The following is a 20,909-nucleotide window of genomic DNA, read 5'->3' on the forward strand; positions in this document are numbered from 1 at the left end:
TGGGACTGACATCTGAGACAGCCTGCAGACTCTGCTGTCCTGTTGGCCTTGATGACCCTGACGGTCGTCCTTTGGCCCGTGAAGACTGTGCTGGCCCCGCATTGGGAGGGACCTGCTAGTTCCACAGCTGGCATCTCCCCAGTCATCACTGCCTCACCGAATGCTACGGTCACTGGGAGAGCGGCGGAGGAGCTGCTACCCTCATCCAGAACGCCCTGAGAAGAGCCCGCAAAGACGACAGGCAGCTGCTGCGCCGACGTGAGGTCACTTCGGACCTTCGTGTTCACCATAGATGGATGGGTACCAAGCTGGGAAACTTGGTGCCCTCACCATCTCCCACACTGGCACTAACCATCTGAGGTCAATGCCAATGTGAGGGCTTGCTGGTCCGAGCGCATCCCCAGGAAGCCCTGATGGGTCTCCTGGAGGAGCCTCTCCATGAGAGTTGTCACTCTCTCCATGGAGGATGCATGCGCTCAGACATGAGGCTCATTGCTTCGGCGGGTGTCCACCTAGACTCCTCCACCACGGAGACCAAGCCAAGCATAGCCTTATGATTCTCCCCCAGGTGCTCCCGCACAATCGGCCACATTTCCTGCATTTGCTGCATCGCGGACGACTCCAGAGGCACATCATCAGGCACCAACTGAGCACGTGCCTAGTCCCTTGCAGTCCTCCAACTGCTGGTGCCATGGGCACTCTCTGTCTCTGCCAGCTCCTCCAGTGACTGTAAATATCCTCACTGCTGTGCCCCAGGACACTAGCTATTGTTCGAATTCCCACTGAGGTGCTCATATCTGCGCTGGTGCCTGCCTCGCTGAAATAGTGTGATGCTGGTGAGACTTCAGGCCCCTCAGGTGTGAGAGGGGGCACCTGCTGCTACTCCTCCCAGCCCTGCACCAATGGTGCTGAAAGAAAGAACAAGGACAGAGGATCACTTAGCGTGGAGACAATGACAAAGTTCATCCTTATCTTCCGGATCATTATGCGCTCATTCTTCCATAAGCAATGGTCAAGCCATGTTGCAAACTTCAATCATTGAACATTCAGCACTGCCATGGCTGTTGGAAGAACAATGATGACCTCACTGCTGGGCAAACGTACCTGTCCATGGCACCCCAGCCTCACTGACACCAGTGGACCTGGGCGCATGGTGCCTCTCCAAATCCAGGGCTTCCTGCTCGAAACAGCTTAGAATGGTGAGCTGTGCCTGGCTGCCTCCAGTCCTCACACGCTCTGCAGCATTATGAGCATTCTTCTCCTGAAAATAAGAGAAGAGCATTGATTAGTGGAAATTGTACATGGATTCTGATTGCACACGGCACACCCCACTCAGAGTGGGGGGCATATTAGGACTCCAGTGCCTTGAAGGGTTCTCAAAATTCTCACATTTTTCATATCATCAACAAGGATATGACCTTTGAACTTTTAAACTGCTGAGTTAAGTGTAAAACCCTGCAGACAGGAGGCTGGGCCCATGAAGGCCTGGGGCTGCACATGCCCCAGGTTTATTGAGTGCAGTGTGGATTGTTTTGCCTGAAACCAGACAATGAGAGGAGACAGAATACGCATTCTTCCCTTTAATGCAATCAGCCCAGAGAAAGACAGCACCTCACACAAAACTGAAGCCCATCAAAATCTTGCATAAATAATCGCTACTAACTACTAAGGCAGGAAGGCACAATCAATTCAATTATGCGAACCCATCAATACTCCACACATACAATGGCTTTCAGTTCAAAACTAGTTACTAGGCAGGAAGACAATGATAAACATCATGCGAGCCCATTAAAAACAACAAGACAACAATCACCTGGGGAAGCCCACCAAAATCAAACAAAGAACTAATCTTGATTTGGATTGAGATAAGAAATTCGAAAGACAGTATAACTGGCCAGTCAGTTACGAGAGAGAGAGAGAGGGAGGGAAACCAGGTAGCAGGCAGTGAGCAGTTGGGAGTGGTTGAAACAAAGCTTAAGCAAGAAGATCTGGAGGTTTGCAGGCCCGCAGGCAACATCACGGCGAGGGGCAAGGGATGGCAGGCTCAACCGAAGGCAACTAGGCTGCAACCGCAGCCCTCCACAAAGATCATCTACCCACAACCGCGTCCTCCACCCAACTGAAGAACCTTTGCAGATTTCACAGACCAGGGCCACGTGGGGATGGCAGATCCCAGAGGACACAAAGCGCGTACCCCAAAACTGCAACCAGCTTACCTGGCTGGATTTCGAACTGTCAAGGAACCTTGAGTTGGTGAGCATGATCCCTGACCCCTCCTAGTTCAATTTAGGTAGGTTTTGGGGGTGGACAAGGGTAAGGGGATTAGTAGCGTGATTTTCCCTTGTTACGCCGTGTGTTCCCCATTCTTAAATAAGTGTACATTGTAAGTCTGTATAATATCAGTGTAATCCTCATGTTAATGTTCATTTGTGACTTCAATAAACTCAGTTTTTCTTGCACCAAAACCAGTTGTCTGCTGCACTTTGTCACAAATCCCAAATAAGTCCAAGGTCTAGAACCCAGGGAGTGGGAGCGATTCGAACTGCTCAGAAGTCAGAGGTGAAACTGACACACACCACCACCCCCTACAGCCTCCTCACCCCACAGTTGCCAAACACTCACACAAAGATGCTAGGCCTGCTCCACACCACCTACCCCGCCTTAGACACATGCTGCCTAAGTCACATTAGGCAGGGCATGGGATATCCTTCCATAGCAAGGATGCACAAGCAAGTGGAGCGCAGAGTGCAGCAGATGATTCGTTTCCACTTTGAAGCTTCCTCTCAGCATGTCATAACCTTAACTAGGGCATGTCCTGGAGTTCAAACACAGCACCGCGGTGCAGCTCCTCCAGGTTTCCCCCAAACCAGTCATGTGGGACTCAGTGTAACACATGCTGCGGGGGCAAAACACATCTTTTCATCACCCTCTCAGGCTGACCTCAGCACGGGCAAAATCTGCTGGCCCAACCAGCAAAGGACAAATGCCGTCAATGATACAATGCAGTTACGACACTCAGACTTGGGGTGGGAGGGAGGGCAGCAGGAGGGTATACTGACTTGCTGGTTTACATGCCCAATGCCAACATTGTCCTCACCCTTCCTGAGCACAACAAGTTTTTGAAGCGCTTGCGATGCTGAATCCAGATGCACCACACCACGTCGTGGGAGCTCACCACCTCCGCCACCTCCTCCCTGGCACATCCCATCCTTGGGGACCAGCACCTCCCACCGTGCTGCCACCTCCTTGAGGAGGGCAGCTAGGCAGTCATCTGAAAAACGAGAGGCAGACTGCCTTACCCTCCGGATTGGCCTGCTCATCAGATGCTCTCTGCTGTGGCCTTGCACTTGCCACTGTGAGCAGCCTAGAAAAGGCTGCCAGGCGTTCATTTAAACAGGCTGCCATGGCGCCATTGGACCAAGCGGTCTGTGCACTCTCGTTGCTGCCTGCCCACTTCCTCTGGTGTTATCCTCGGGAGTCGAGAAATACGCTGGGCATACCTCTCGCTTCTGCTCCCCGCTTGCACCCCCCCCACCCACCCCCCCCGCCACCAACTGGAAAATTCAGGCCAGTGGGTTACTGTTGCCTTAATGGAGAATAGTTTAGGAATTTGTTAAAAGTTATGATAGTAGTAATTTGTAACCATGTGTATATATTTTAACCTGCATAAATTAATAAAATGCTTCATTTAGTTTAATGTAAAACATCGAGAACTGGTGGTCTGATTCCTGAATTTAGAGTCGCATCTCAATAATAAAACTTAAAATTATAGGTTATGACAGTTGTTAAAAGTTTCCCTCTGGGATTTTTAAATAAATCAGCTTTACCAGCTTCATTGGCCATAATACTGTGAAGGATTGATGTGACATTGCAACAAGATTAGGTGAGTGTCAGGTGGGGAGATGTCTCGACAGAGAGGAATGGGTGCGTCTGCCAGGTTTGTTGGCCTGAGAAATGATGCACGGGAGAAGGCTGAGGAAGGCAAAGTGGGAGGTTTGTTTATGAATGTGCCACTCATCCTTCCTTCCCTGATCAGGTCATGGAACTCCTTGCGGTATTGTATCTAGGAGTAAGGCACGACACTCCTGCTGCTGACCTCCTCAATCACCTCCAGCCATGCCTGCCTTTCCTCTGAGGCTGCCTTCTTCCTCCTGTCCACAGAACAGAATCTCTTTGCAGGTCCTTACAGCCTACAGCATAATGTACAGGGAGACATTGGAGAGGTTTTTCCAGGTATTTTGGTTTTTGTTCGAGACATTGGAGAAGCCTGGTGCTGTCTTTCCACCTTGAGCCTCCATTTGTGAAGTTCCTGGCTCTGTCATAACATTTGTACAATGCTTCAATCCTGATCCCCGCAGATCCTTTTTAATACTGGAGCTGAAACAGACTGATGCAGATCATCATCATACCTGTGCATCCTCATTGGTCAGGAAACCCAGAAGTCAGAGGCAAATATAAAAGCTGAGTTCAAAAGCCACTGACAAATATGGTGCTGAAATCTCCAAATTCCTGGCTTACTGCAGGCCTCCATCAATAAGAACGCTTCAAAAAAAAAATCAAGATTCAGCCCTCTGAGTCAACTGTTGGAAATGCAATTTTTTTTAAGATGCAACAAGACATGAATTGTGGTTGAATTTGTATAGGATCTTTCATAACATCAAGGCTTCTCACAACACTTAACAGCAAATGAAGTACTTTAGAAGTGTTAACCTTAAGTAATGCAGCAGTCAATTATACATATCAAGGTCCCACAAACAGCAATGTGATAATGAGCTGATGAGCTAGTTTTTTCTGAAATGCTGATGGATACAGGATAAATAATGTTCCATACACTGGGGAGAAAGCCCATCACTTTGAAGTAATGTCATGGAATTGCTTACATCTAGTTGAGCAGCGAGACAGAGCCTAAGTTTAACATCTTATTCAAAGGTCTTCTCAGTACTACACTGGCCTATCAGGCACCTCCGAAACAGGACTTGAACACACATGGCATTCTGACTCAGAGGTATAAATGCTACCCATTAAGCCAAAACTGACTCTTAGAGTCAGATCAGGTTGGTTTTGGATCACAGCCATTAGGCCATTTAGCAGGCAGCCATTACTATAGGATCTTTAGACCCATTGGAACAGCTGACTTTCTTGTCCCAGTTCCACATGTTACTTTCAGGTATGGGGTCTTGCCAAGGGTAATGCTCTGGAGAACATCTGGCCTATTTAAATAACCTGAACAGAAACAGGTGGAATGAAGTCATATGAGGGGGAGCATGGTTCAGGTGCAACTGCCTGACTAGAGCTCTAATGGGATGAGTGGAGAGGATAATCAGCCCTGAAAATTGGCTGCTTCGACAAAATATTCCATGATCTAATCCAGCATTATCCTATCATTTTAACCACTGCATAAATGGAGCGATGTCATCAAAATCCAATTAAATTGATGACACATTAGGATAACATCTTGAAGTGATTGTATTGAGAGCTGTCATATTCTGATTGTCACAATTAATTATTTTTTTGGCTATCCTCCCTTGGATATTCTGCCAAGTAATTTGGTTCTGGGCAATTTTGTTTGTATTTTTTTTTCATTCATGGGATGTGGGCATCACTGACTAGGCCAGCATTTATTGCCCATCCCTAATTGCCCTTGTTCAGGGGGCATTTAAGAGTCAACCACATTGCTGTGGGCCAGGCCAGGTAAGGACAGCAGATTTCCTTCCCCAAAGGGCATTGATGAAACAGATGGTTTTTTAACAATCAACTCATTAAACTTTTAAATTCAGATTTTTATTGAATCCAAATTCCACCATCTGCTGTGGTGGGATTCAAATCCAGGTCCCCAGAGCATTACTCTGGGTCTCTGCATTACTAGTCCAGTGACAATACCACTACGCCATCACCTCCCCTTTGGTATTGATACCAAATTTATTGAAATCTTCTCCAGTCAGCTTGCATGGGTCATTCCTGTCATACTGTGTGCCTTTCTTTCAAAAGCATAGAAGGATCTGCTGTTTATCTTATGTATTAGTCCACTTCAAATGAACTGGCTCATTTTTGATATTGTGCTGCACAATTATATCCTTGTCATTCATTGGCTTTTCTGTGCCATGTCAAAAAAAGCTTGCATTTAAGTATCACCTCATCATCATCTCTCTGTCCCAATGCACTGTACAAACAAGCAGTCACTAACACAGTTGCAATGTAGGTGAAGGGAGCAGCCAAATTTAGCACAACAAAGTCTCATAATAGCACTGAGAATGATCAATTAGTCTATTGTTACTGATAATGTTTGAGGCATAGTGGGAGTCGCAGAACCATGGGAATTTCCTGCTTTTCTTTAAGTAATATTCCTAAGCTAGTGTCTTTACAGCACTGCTTGTGGGCCAGTACGAGTAGAAGTATTTCTTCCAAGTTCAACAAGCTACCCAGTAAACATCCTAACTGCAACATGTGTGCTTGCTCCCCAAATCATCAGATGCCATGACCCCCACACCCTCGCTCCAGCACGATCTCACAGATCCTGCCACTGGATCTACCTACTCCCAGCTCAGGTCAGATGGGTCTTTGTGTTGAAGGCTTTCCTTCCCAACAAGCAGCCAGTTTTCAATCAGGCTGGCTATAAACAAAAATCCTATTGAGGAAAAAAAATCCAGGACCTGAATTTTTCAGTTGGTGTGCGGGGGCGGGCCCCACACGCTGGTGCGTAAAATGACAACGCAATGACGTTGGGTGTGCGTCCTGACATCATCACGCTGTCTCGTGATGTTTCGTTCAGCAGGCACCTGCCGATAACTGATAGGCCTATTAAGGCCATTAACAAATTAATGAATGTAATTGTTAATGCTGCCCGTTCAACCTTAAGATTGGTGATCAGGCGAAAAGGCCAAGCAGCCTTTACGTTTTTTAGGAAACCTCAACCATGAGCAGGACGAGGCTTCCTAAGGCTTTTATTAATTAAATAAAAAAATTTCTGAAATATAAAAGCATGTCCCATCTCATGTGACACAGTCACATGAGGGGACATATTTACTTACATTTTTAATCCATTTATTTAATAATTTCAAAAGCGCTTCATTCTCCCTGAGGCAGCTCCGTGCCTCAGAGAGATTGAAGTGCTCTTTCGTGTCTTACACTGGGCAGGCCTTAATTGCCCCGACTGCCTAAAATGGTGGCACAAAGCCGATTGCAGGCAGCGGTCGGCTCCACGACTGCTCCCGCTGAGCCCACCCGCCGACTGAAAAATTCAGGCCTGAGTTTCCCAACCACAACCTCAAACATACAGGAACTTCAATGCCGATCACCAAGAGTAGCTCAGTAACACCATTACTTACTGAGCTGGCTGAGCCCTAAACAACATAGCTACCAGAAAGGGTCTGCAGCAAGTGGTGAGGGAACCAACAAGATGGAGAAACCTCTTAACCAATCTACCTGTCACAGACACATCTGTCCATGACAGTATTGGTAAGGGTGACCACCACACAGTCCTTTTGGAAGTGAAGCTGTCCCTTCACATTGAGGATACCCTCCAGCTTGGGCCAGAATTTTGGCCCAATCACGGTGGTGACAGAGCTATAAAATGCAGCAAGCCATTCTAAACTCCATTGACTTCGGGGGGAACGTAAAATTCTGCTCGCATAAAATTCTGCCGGCGTAAAATTCCGCCCATGTTTCGCGGCACTTATGCCGTGCTAGATAGGATAGATTTTGAATAGATCTAGCAACTCAAAACTTGGTATCCATGAGGAGTTGTGGGCCATCAGCAGCGGTGAAATTGTATTCAACCAAAACCTGTAACCTCATGGCCCGGCATATCCCTCACTCTTCCATTACCACCAAGCCAGGGTTCAATGAGGACTGCAGGAGGGCATGCCAAGAGCAGCACCAGGCATACTAAAAATGAGGTGCCAATGTGGTGAAGCTACAATACAGGAGTACTTGTGTGCCAGACAGTGGAAGCAGCATGGGATAGCCAGAGCTAAGCGATCCCACAACCAACGGATCACTTTTAAGTGCTGCAGTCCTGTCACATCCAGTTATGAATGGTGGTGGGCAATTAAACAACTCACTGTAGGAGAAGGCTCCACAAATATATCCATTCTCAATAATGGGGGTGCACAGGACATCAGTGCAAAAAACAAGGCTGAAGCTTTGCAACCATCTTCAGCGAGTAGTGCTGTGTGGATAATTCATCTTGGCCTCCTCTTGAGGTCCCCAACATCACAGATGCCAGTCTTCAGCCAATTTGATTCACTCCATGTGATATCAAAAAACAGCTGAAGGCACTGGATGCTGCAAATGCTATGGGCCCTGACAACAGTCTGACAATAGTACTGAAGACTTGTACTCCAGAACTATCTGCACACCCAGCCAAGCTGTTCCGGTACAGCTACAATGCTGGCATCTATCTGGCAATGTGGGAAATTGCCCAAGTTTGTCCTGTTCACAAAAAGCAGGGTAAATCCAACCTAGCCAATTACCACTCCATCAAACTACTCTCGATCATCAGGTGTTGTTGACAGTGCTATCAAGCGGCACTTACTCAGGAATAACCTGCTCACTGACACCCAGATTGGATTCCTCCAGGGCCACTCAGTTCCTCACTTCACTATAACTTTGATCCAAACATGGACAAAGGAGCTGAGCATGGCAACAAGCAGCCCAAGCAAAACTGGAGTCAATGGGAATCAGGGGAAAACCCTCCACTGGTTGGAGTCATACCTAGCACAAAGGAAGGTGGTTGTGGTTGTTGGAGGCCAATCATCTCAGTCCCAGAGCATCGCTGCAGGTGTTCCTCAAGGTGGTGTCCTAGGCCCAACAATCTTTCTCTGCTTCATTAATTCTCTTCCCTCCATCATAAGGGGAGAAATGGGGATGTTCATTGATGATTGCATAATATTCAGCACCATTCAAGACTCCTCAGATACTGAAGCAGCCTGTCTATTTGCAGCAAGACATGGACAATATTCAAGCTTGGATGGATAAGTTGGAAATAATATGCACACCACACAAGTGTCAAGCAATAATCATCTCCAACAAGTGTCATGAAAAGCAGATTACAGCCACAAATTACTTATGGGCATGCTGAACTTTTCAAGGAAGACCTGTGTTTTTTAAAAGAAATACAAGCAAAGACACTGAGCAAAAGATGGCTGATAATGTAAAGTAACCACTTTCTGGACGATACCAATGTGGGTTATACCGACAGACCTGTCTGGAAAGAACATGGAATGTCACACCTAAAAAGGTGTCATGGCCTTCTTCAAGCAGAAACACTTGAAAGGGAGATAAGAAAGATGCAAAAGACAACTTTAATCTCCTGTACTTAGAGACAGAAGACTGAGTTGACTCAGCAGTCACCCAAAAATCCATCTCCTGTTGATTTATGTCTTAGAATGTGTACAAAGTTCTGATATGAGTGCAAGACGACTATTTCCCCTTGTGGGAATACACAGAAAAAATGGATTAAAAAGCTGGCAGCAGACCAGGGTGAATGATGGAAACAAGAAGAAACACCAATCAGTCACCCCTGCAGTTTGCTGGTGAAGTCTCTCTCTTTCTCTCTCTCTGCTGCTGGAGGCAAAGCTCAGCAGAAGCCACAATCAAAAAGGAAATAGGACAGCCTCTTCAGCTACCCTGCAGACCTAAGTGTCTCCAACTAACTGTGAATCTGCCAACGTCAGCTCCACCAGAATCACCCAACTTAACGGCCACAACACACCACCAACTACGTCTCACAGAGAAACAATGGTCTGATTTGTATTTTTTTTGTAACTTTCATTTGGGCTTTTAATTCCTCATTTCTGACCTGTGTGTACGTGTGTTGCATTTTTATTATTTTTCTCGGGTTTTAAACTTACTCTTTCTCTGACTCATGAAAGTCAGTTTAAATTGGCTCCTTATAAAAAGCAAATACATTTGGACTGGGAAAAAGTATCCATCCACAGCGGAAGGATTTTTAAACTAACCTTGTTGTAACAAACCAAAAGGCTGAACAAAGAAGAGGAGCCAACTCATTCCTCCTTAGCCAGGGCCATAACAAATTGGGGTTCCGTCCTGGTAGTAAAAAAATGGGGATCTTGTCTGGGAATTTAACAAGTTGAAGACCTCATCCAGGGATCAGTCATGACACAAGTGAATCTAACCATCTTCCCTTGACATTCAATGGCATTACCATCGCAGAATGTCCCATTATCAACATCCTGGGGGTTACGAATTACCAGAAACTGAACTGGACTAGCCATATAAATGCTATGGCTACAAAAGCAGGTCAGAGGCTAGGAATTCTATGGTGAGTAACTCAACTCCTGACTCCCAAAAGCTGTCCACCATCTACCAGGCACAAGTCTGGAGTGCAATGGAATACTCACCACTTGCCTGTGTAAGTGTAGCTCCAACAACACTCAAGAAGATTGACAAAGCAGCTTGCTTGAGTGGCACCCTATCCACACCTTAAACATTCACTTCCTTCACCGCTGATGCACAGTGGCAGCAGTGGCTACCATTTACCAGACACAGCAACTCACCAAGCTCTCGACAGCATCTTACAAACACGTGACCTCTACCACCTTGAAGGACAAGGGCAGCAGATGCATGGGACACACTGCCTGCAAGTTCCCCTCAAAGCCACTCACCATCCTGACTTGGAACTATATCACCATTCCTTTACAGTCGCTGGTTTAAAATCCTGGAACTCCTTCCCTACTGCACTATGGCTATACCTACACAACATGGACTGCAGCAGTTCAAGAAGGTGACTCAGAATCACCTTCTTGAGGGCATTTAGGATGGGCAATAAATGCTGGCCTAGCCAGTGATGCCCACATCCTGTGAATGAATTTAAAAACAGCGGTCCTCACCCCACCCCATCGCATGGAACTCACCTCTGAGCTGAAATCCAGGCCTGTGTATCACAGAGAGGATTCTTTCATCTGACTTGCTGCTTGTCTTGCCCACTAAAGCCCCCAATCCCTTGTATAGGGCACAGTGCTGGTAATGACCTCCAGGAACCATAAGCTGCCGCTGAAAAGCTCACGATAAGTCTGTGGGCAGCTGTCAGTGTGAAGAAATGGTAAGTTCTGTTCCTTCATTGCTGACCACAAAATCCAGGCCACAAATATCTCAACTTCACCTCCATTCTTCAAAATGAAATGCTTTATTTTATCCTTGACTGGCTCTAGCCTCTTTAATTACTCTTTTACTTTATTTATGTTTATAAAACCCATACAATTTCTCTAAACAGTCTGCCAGCCTACAATCCTATCTAATCTCCACTGCTGGGAAGTTACTACAGAAACTTGTATCATTTCCATGCCTATTTTCACTAACCCACCACCCATTCCACCTTCTGTATTGCCTCCCTAACTGCACTGAAACTGTTATAATGAATAATATTAAGGTCCAGGTCCTATTCAATCCTCCGTTATAATATCCATTCAAATTCGTTAATATTTTGAACTCTCCAATTTGAATGCTTGGTGCATTCACGAGCACAGTATTTGGTTGTGACTTCAATTTTTTTTGGGACACTGACACTCTTCCCTGGTTTTCTCATTTAATTTTTTGACATACCTTTTCCCTTCTACAATAGTGTTTCTATTGCTTCCTATATCAGAGATGACTGCTTTCCTTTTCTTCTCTGATAATATTTTCTCTCTATTTATTTCAGCCAAGCTTTCTGCCTGTGTTCCCTCAGGGACTCTGAATGGAATCTGTACCTGTGCCATTGGTTGTCTCATTGTTCAGTTATTCCAATATATTTCTCATGGTTGAGAGCTGGCCACCATTCTACACATCAGACATGGAGGAGATTGTTGAGTTAAGACTCTGTGGTTGGTAATAGTGGGAAAAAATAAAGTTGCTCTCTTTAGCTAACATTGGTTTGCAGGCAGGAGATGGTCTTCATCTTGTTAAAATCCTTGTTGGCAGTTAACTGAGAGATAAAAGGAATAAGTTTGACAGTTTCTTGGCCTTCAAATTTGAACAGGACCATTTTTGGACCCTGCCATTATCAGACACCCCCAGCCTCCCATGTAATTGAAACCCCACCACAGGACTGGAATGTCATACTCACAATCTTAACCCCCATGATCATAACTACCCCTAGCAATCAAACATTACCTGAGTGATTAGATGCCCCACGCGCACCCCCAGAACGATCTCTTCCACTAGAGATACCAGTTCTCAAGCCAGCTCAATTATGATCTGAAAACTGTCCCCAGCATGGAAAGCACGTTCGAGCTTAAATCCAGACCCTTTGTGTCAGTGGGGTTCCCATTGTGCTTCCAAAGGAAGTTGAGTAGCTCAGAGAAAGTTCCCAGCCCAGGCTTCAGCTTAGCACTCTTCACTGATGTTGTGCCTCTGATAATACAGCAGTCCCTGACTACTACACTGAAGCATCAATCTGGACTGTATGGTCCAAGTGCTGGAACCCACAACCATCTGACCTCCAGGGTTGGCTACAAATAGTTCCAAGCTATACTGCATAAATATAAATATTTTTCTCACAATGTACAACATAAAGCAAATTTCATTCTAGATAGTGTAACATTTTTATACATGATCTGAACTCAACATAGATTATTTAGAGTAATGTTATTATTTCCTTCATCCTTGGGATTAATCAACGAAAATAGGTTCATCAGAGAAAAGCCAGCTTGATCAAGGTCAATGAGGGACTATGATCATCTGGTTCAGGTTGGCGATGAAAAACTCATTGACATTTGAGTTGTGCAAAGAATAAAATAAAGCAAATAGCACAGACTCCAGTGTGTTACAGAAGATCATGTTGAATTTTTTACAGAGTTGATTTCAACAGTGTTGGAGACCATTTCTGGCAGTGTGCTTGACCACCAATTGGCTTTGAATCAGTAGAGAATCAGATGAGAGACTAACTACCACAATAAGTCTCCAACTCCCTCCGTGGTGCTGATCCATTTGTTAACACCAAGGGTTTCCATACACTGCATGGCTACGGTGGCTATTGCTGCTGATGTTTAAGGAGGGTAGGCATGTTTCTGTAATTGAGGTACAGATCAGCTATGATCTAACTGAATGGCAGAGCAGCCTTGAGTGGATGAATGGTCTACTCCTGTTCCTTTGTTCCTAACTCTCCCAAAATGATGCAAGATAGTGATAAAAAAACAATTATGTTACAAGCCAAGAAATCTCATGGCCTGTAAAAACCATAAATCTGATCTTACTGTTCTCTCCTTGTTTTTACCTCTTCCACACCTTAATCAACAGAGCCCCATCATACAGCCTGCAATCTCTCACTATCACTATTTAAGTGAATGTATATACTTGAGCTGGTGCTGACAGCAAGACACTCTTCTTACTGAAACAGTTAAGCTGCTGCTGTGAAGGGGGCCATAGGAGCAACTATTGAGCAAAGAAAATTTGTAAATAATGTAATTGCCATGTAATATAATGTTGGTAAGCTATTCCTTCTCATTGTTCATGACCTGCCTGCAGCCTTTGATCACATTATTTCCCTCCAATGCCTCTTCAGCTGAGTGGGGCTGCACTCAGCTGGTTCCAGTCTTATCCATCCAATTCTAGGCAGAGAATCACATCAAGAGCTTTCTCTTCCCAATCCCTCACTTTTAACTCTGATGTCCTTCAAGAATCCATCCTTGGTCCTTTCTCTTTCTCATCAACATGCTGTCCCTCAGTGCCATCATCCAAAAGCACAACTGTTTTCATATGTATATTGACAACACCCAACCCTAACTCACCCTCACCTTTCTGTATTCCTCCATTGATCTCAAATTGTCACACTGCTTGGCTGAGATCCAGCACCGGATGAGCAGAGACATTCCCTCCAACTAAATATCAGTAAGATCAAAATCACTGTTGTCTGTCCTCACCACAAATTCCATTCCCTAGTGCTAACTCTATCCCCAAACTGTTGTCAAAGGCTGAAGCAGATTGTTTGCAAACTTGGTGTCATGTTCAACCCCAGAATGCAGTTTTGACCACAAATCTGCACCATCACAAAGACCGCCTATTTCCACCTTCATGTTACGTGACTCTTCCCTGCCTCAGCTCATCTGCTACTGAAAACGGTATCCATGCCTTTGTTACCTCTAGACTTGACTATTCCAGTGCACTCCTGCTTGATCTTCCGTTTTCTATCCCATGTAAACTGGAGATCATCCAAAACCATACTACCCATGTCCTAACTTGTAACAAGTCCTGGTCACGCATCACACCAGTGCTCACTGACCTACATTAGCTCCCAGTTAAGCAACACCTCAATTGTAATGTTCTCATCCTTGTTTACAAATCCTTCCATACCCTTTCTGTCATTGCAATCTCCTCCAGTCCTACCACTGCCTGAGATATTGATGCCACACTAATTCTGGCATCTTGAACATTCCTGATTTTATTTGGCACCATGCTTTCAACTGCAAAGGTACTAAGCTTTGGTGATATATAAATGCGGGTTGTTGTTATAGAACTGGTTACTATGGCAATTTGCATTTAATATTGATCAGTTGATCGGTAAAGACAGGATAAATATGGTTCCCTCTAGCAGCTTGGGAGCTCATTACGATTCCATGGAGGGCACTTCTGAATAGATTTATGCATTTGAGTTCAGATCTTGATTTGGTTTAACTTTCTTGACCGTTTTATCCTGTGACTCACGTCTCTGCGTTACTGATTGCAGCTTTGGCCGACAAAACGGTGGGGGATAAATTGGGTTCAATAGCACCCGCTTTGAGAGCTATGAGTCCTATTAAGTTCCCATCGTCGCACCTGCAGCACGCTTGCATAGTCTTGTTGTGAAACATGCTGCACAGCATTTTGGTGAAGGCATTAGTGCGCATATGCAGTTAAGGTCCATTCAAAATATGAAGGGCAGGTAGATCATGACTTGCAATGCTGGTTTGATGTCAGTGTTCCCATGTTGGAGATTTATGCTTCAGCAGGCACCCACTCTTAACCTCCTCCAGCTGAATACTTTTTAAGCGGCAGGAAGGGCCTCCCCTACCTCTGTTATTTAATTGGATCATCAAATCCTTAACTGTTAGCTGCTGTTTTTTTTTTGCTGGCTGTTGCTACAATTTTCCAAGTATTTAATGATTTCCATAGTTGTTTCAAGTTGCAAATGTCTACTGGGAATTGCATGGCAGGTGTTGAAGGACTTTTTGATGACTTCAAGGCTTTTACAGAAGCCAGTTGCTTCCAGACATGGGTGCAATAGTAGGTGCTCGTCTTGGAATGTAACATGGCTGGGAGAATGAACCAAGGTGTCACAGAGCAGAACAAGCAGCCAGAAGAGGTGGGATCAGGGAGGAGAATCCACAGCAGGAGGCCATATCTGACCAAGATGTTCAAGAAGCAACTCTTCTATGTGTAACTCAGTGAGGAACAGTGCATTTCATGAAATTCTCTGCATTTCTTTAAAAATTCTCATTAAAATCTGCCACTTGCTGCAGACACAATTCCAACTTCAGAACAAGGCAACGACTTAATTGTCAATTGTTTTTGTAGATGACTGTCACTGCGAACGTTTATGTGTCAGGCTCTTCCAGGCTGCAGCTGGAGATATATGCAACACCTCCCAGTTTGCCTTCTATTGTTCAGTGAGGGAGGTCACTGTATTCAAAGAGAGCTGAATTCATTTCACACACTCTTGTCAGAGACAAGCAGCTGGGAGGAGCACTGGAGTTTGCTAGGATTGTAGTCTTTCCCACGGTGCAGCATGCCATTGAGTGTGCTTGCAGTACCTTGTAGGCACCACATGTCAACACTGCCATGTACCAGAATGGAAGTTAAGTTTACTTCCTCAACATCCAGCTGATCTACGGCCATAGGCAGTGCATCACGGAGGTCAATGCTTGGTATCCTGGCAGCAGTCTTGATGCATTTATTCTGCAGCAGGATGTTTGCCAACTACATTTCAGCCACTACAGAAAACCAGAGGGTGATTGATACTGGGTGACAAGAGCTATCCACTGGCAACATGGCTTCTGACTCAAGTTCACTATCCATTCACATGTGAGCTGCAGGCTTATAATGAGAGCCATGATGCCTTAAGAAATGTGGTAGGGCAGACCATAGGCATCCCGAAGCAATGATTCTGCTGTCTGGACTGTTCTGCAGAACACGGCTGAGCATTTTCAAGGCTCACTGCAGTATGCTGCACGCTGTGCAACCTTGCCATCATAAAGGGACAGCTGTGGCCAAGAGCTATCAGCCAAGAAGCCAAGGATCAGGAGCATGAGGAAGGGCATAAGAGGAGGAAGAAAAAGGGAGGTGACAACTAGACAGCCTTTTCTGCCTGCTGTACATAAGCAACTCATTTGTGTGCAACACCAGTAAACACAACTGCAATAGTCCATACAGTTCCACACTCAATAACTCCCCTCTGTCATTGACCACATTGTTCTTCTGGCCACAATGCAAAAATAAAAGCCAGCACAAAATAAACATTCCAAACCAAATTTAGAAATGAAATCTTACAATATTACATTCAAATATAAACTAATCACTCATGCCTTCCTAAGTTTTACTTGCATCCTCCTACGCATTGTTACCCTAGTGGTTGCAATTTAGATCGTTAACTTTTCATGAATAGGATTGCAAATGGTCTTGGAGGACCAGCTCGAACAGCTCTGAATCTACAAGTCATGACTTCAAACTGCAGGGGTTTAGGTTGGCTGCCTAGAAGGCAGCAGCAACAGCCTTGGTGAAGCAGTAGGGTTGGGGTCTGAGAGGAGAGCAGGTTTGTACTTCATGGATTCTCCCAACTCTACCATTCCACCAATGGGGAGTGGGTATGACACTGGGATCCATATCACCATTGGAGATGACGCAGTGGAAGCCGATTACCCTCTTGGGCATACACACTTAATGCCAGCTCCATGCCAGCATGCTGTATCATCTTGAGAAGGGTGCTTGTGCTGGCATCCTCATGAGCGTCAGTAGCAATGGAACTGGCCCTACTTACCCTCATGGCTGATATAACTCTGATTTTCCAAATCCGGACCGTGTAATGGCTTTTCATCAAACATTAAGAGCAGAATCATCCCATATTTGCACTAAATGCTGTTGCAGGTGTTTTACCTGCAGGCCTCAATGGCAGGTTTTTGCGCCGTATCGTCCCCTTCCCAGCATATTCTGCCTTGTTAATAATGCATTCACGGGAAAATCTCCAAAGTGCTGGTGGGCAGGCTCGGATTTGCCAGCCACGCCGTGGCCTCAGTGCTTCCTTGCTCCAGGAGGCATATGTAAAGCGCACCAGTGCACCACCTACTTTGTGTCTTCAGACCAGGACTGCTTCAGGCGACAGATGGTCCTGAAAACAAAGAAGGCGGCAGCCCCCAAATTTAGTGACACCTCTCTGGGGGACGTGCTAGATTCAGTAGAAGGCTGCCACGATATCCTCTGCCCCTGCTCTAGCCACAGGAGGCCCACCAGAGTCACCAATCTGCCCTGGGAGGCTGTGGCATTGTCACAGAGGAGGTTAGCCATCCAGTGCAGGAAGCAGATGAATAATATTATTCGTTCCACCAGGATAATTCAACCACATCATCACTCTCAACTCACACACTCACAAACCCATCACACAATCACAGGGATCTTACACCTCAAGGGACAACACCGCTAACTCTCACTCACACCTCACATTTCCATCAGGCTCATATCCTCTCGAACTCACGTCCTCACCCTGTCCATGGCTCCGTTCACTACATAAACATTCCGCTCAGTGCCAAGCATCCTGCTTACACTCTCTCCATCTGTTTTCATGCAGGAGAAGCTGGCTCACAACAATAGGAAGAGGTCCCAGACCAGGGGTGGAGTGGCACATGTTAGGCCCCTCAGTCACTTTGAGGAGCATATCATCGTGTTGACTGATGAGGACATGGGCCGTTCCTCCAATGACAGTTAGGTTGGCGGTGAGCAACCACGTGAGGATCCTGCACCATATCATCCCTCTCCATGCAACTATGAATGGTCTCTCTCCTGCCTTTGATTCTGCTACCATGTACTAATTATCTCTACTATGGTTCACAGGGAGCTCTGCCAAGTGACCAATGCCCTCAACTCCATCCAGGTCCTCACCTCCAGCGAAGGGAACCTCCTCCATTGAAGAGCTGGAAATAAGCAACCTGGAAGACCCATCACAATGCTTACCCACACCCTCCACTAGCACAGAGACACATACCTTGGTGGGGTCTAGATCTAGAGCAGGCTCCGGTTCACAATTTGGTGGTACCGCATGGACACGTGTCCACAGCAGGAGAAGGCAGGTTCAGCCAAGTTCCCTGGCACTCAAAGGACTGCTGGAGAAGATGTATCTGTGATATCTGAGTCAGTTGATGTGCCTCTGGAGTCAGCCTTCCAACTCATCATGGAGAGTCAGCTGAAGGCAGGGGAACAACATACACAGCTGTTGGAAGCCCTTAACAGAGCGGTACACAAGTCAGTGGAGTGCGTCTGCCTGATTTCTGATGAAGTGGTGCCCACATGTGCACACATGGAAGTCTCCATGGGAAGAGTGGTGAATGCCATGGAGACCCTGGTCTAAAAGAACCTGGAGGCCTGTCCAGACCTGTACTCCATCACGATCGCCATGGGTGAGTTCCTGCAGTGGCAATGTGAGAGGGCAACGGGGAACCTCGACATCCTTCCAGGTGCTCCTTCCCCTCAAAGAGTCAGGCTGGGGCCCTCGGGCACCCGAATGGAGGAGGAGCAGCAGCTGGACACCCTGAGCCATCCACTCAGGATTCTCAGAGGCTGTCCACTCCCCCCGAGTTCCCTTCACGAGTCCACCCAGTGCATTTCCCACCCCTCCAACCCTCCCACTGGCAGTTCAGCTGCACACAGCCGGACCATGAGTGATTCTGGAGGGAGAGGTGTGTGTGTGTGCCAGGGCCTTTCAGAGCCTCATGTAAACATTCTCCCAAGCATGCGGATCCTTCCTCAATCACACTCATCTCACTGTCCTGAGCATTTTCGCTGCTGCCTGCTGGGGTTGTCTTTCAGTTGTCTATCTGAGCTGACGTGCATCTCCGCCCACCCACTGATCTCACTCCCATGCAGCCCAACACGAGGCTCTGCTCACTTTTGATTTCAACAACCATAGTTGCAATGAAGATTTGCATTAGCTCCCCCGTCCTTTCTCTTCCCTCAGTCACCCACGTCCTTTCCCCCATCACTGTCAAGCCCCTTGGCACCGCCTTCCGCCCTTCACTGTCACCTACCAACCTTACCCCTTGTCTTTCCAGGATGTCCAGGTGAGTGTGCACATTCCCTGAGAATCCAACCCCATCCACATTGACCTCCCCAACCTCCTCCTGCTCTACCCCGGGGTCCATGTCTGCCTAATAGTTTCCACCAGCTACCCTTGCTGTTCCTTCTACAGACACACCCTCACCCTCCCACCCTACCAGCACCCTCTGCCCCCTCTCATACTCAGCATTCCCTCCTACCATAGCCACTCTCAGTTCTCTCCCCAGGAGGTAGTCATTGACATCACAGACCCCTCCCTTGCATGTTTCACCCCTCCATATTCCCTCCTCCCCCCGGACACACTCCACTCTCCAAACTCGCTCCTCCCCCCCAGATGCTTTTCCCCCTCTGAGCTCCCTCCTTCCCTCAGACGCCTTTCCCTCTCCAACTCCCTCCTCCCCTCAGATACCTTCCTCTCTCCAAACTCCTTCCTTCCCCCAGAAACCTCTCCTCCGAACTGCCTCTCTTACACCTTCCTCCCCGCTTGCATCTACCTCTCCTCTTGCTGCATTCTCCCATTAGACCATCCTCTCCCCATACGCCCTTCTCCCCCTCCCAATTTCACCCCTGTTATGGCACAGTGGATGGTAAATGCTGAGCTGCTCAAATCCCAGAGGGAAACTTGAAACAACTACCACAACTGTTTGCGATTTGTATTTTATTTTGGGATATATGCCTTGAATTCAGCAGTAATGAGCCCATCATGACTTAGAGGTTTTTTACATAATTAAACATTTCTTAATAGAAGAAAAGATTTTAAGCACACGCATAAGTCTACAAATTATGACTAAAATAACTCCTAAATCTCCTCATTAATCTAGCTCCTAGTTACACCTCCATTAAGGCAACAGTAAAACAATATAGATTTCAACAGACCCAGGCAAAGCACACAAAACCCTGGACAGCGATGTTCAAACTGAATTCTCTTAACTTCGGTTCTTGGGCCAGAATTTTTGGCTCAGTGAATGGGGGTGGGGCCCGCTTGCCGAGGCGTAAAATGACACAGGGTGATATCAGGCGTGCGTCCTGACATCACCATGCGCCATTTAGATTTTCAGGTCGGCGCGCGCTCCTGAGTCGTCTGTGCACTCGCCGAACTGTCAAAGACCTATTAAGGTTATTTAAAACTAATTGAACCAATAAACTGAATTGCCCTTTCAACCTTAAGGCAGGTTGAAAGGCCCAGGCGGCCTTTGCATTTTTCATGGAACCTCATCCACGGGCAGGATGAGGTTTCATGAAGTGATTATAAATTGAATGAAATTTTTTTTTAAAATTCATAGACACTGTCACATGAGGGGACATGTCTTAATTTTTTTTCTTTTCTTTATTTAGCTTTTTAAAACTTTAACTAATCTCCATGGGGCCAGAGGTACCTCTGGGAGATTTCTGCACTCCTTTGCGCGCAGAAACCCCCCCTGCCTGCACAGGCTTCCGGGCGCGTGTCATGCTGGGCGGGCCTTAATTGGTAAAATGGTGGCGTGGACCTGATCTGGGGCACCGATCGGGATCGCACGTGCCCCTGCAAATCCCTTCCGACAGGGGGGGAAATTCTCCCCCTGGAGGCAGCAGCTTGGCACAAAGAGGCTGGAGGCTTTTCAAACTTGTTAGATCTTAGAATGCCTTCCCCTTACACATAACCTCATCTCCTTTATACATAAGAACATAAGAAATAG

This window comes from Carcharodon carcharias, chromosome 14 (genome assembly GCF_017639515.1).
Source record: "Carcharodon carcharias isolate sCarCar2 chromosome 14, sCarCar2.pri, whole genome shotgun sequence".
NCBI classification, from domain to species: domain Eukaryota; kingdom Metazoa; phylum Chordata; class Chondrichthyes; order Lamniformes; family Lamnidae; genus Carcharodon; species Carcharodon carcharias.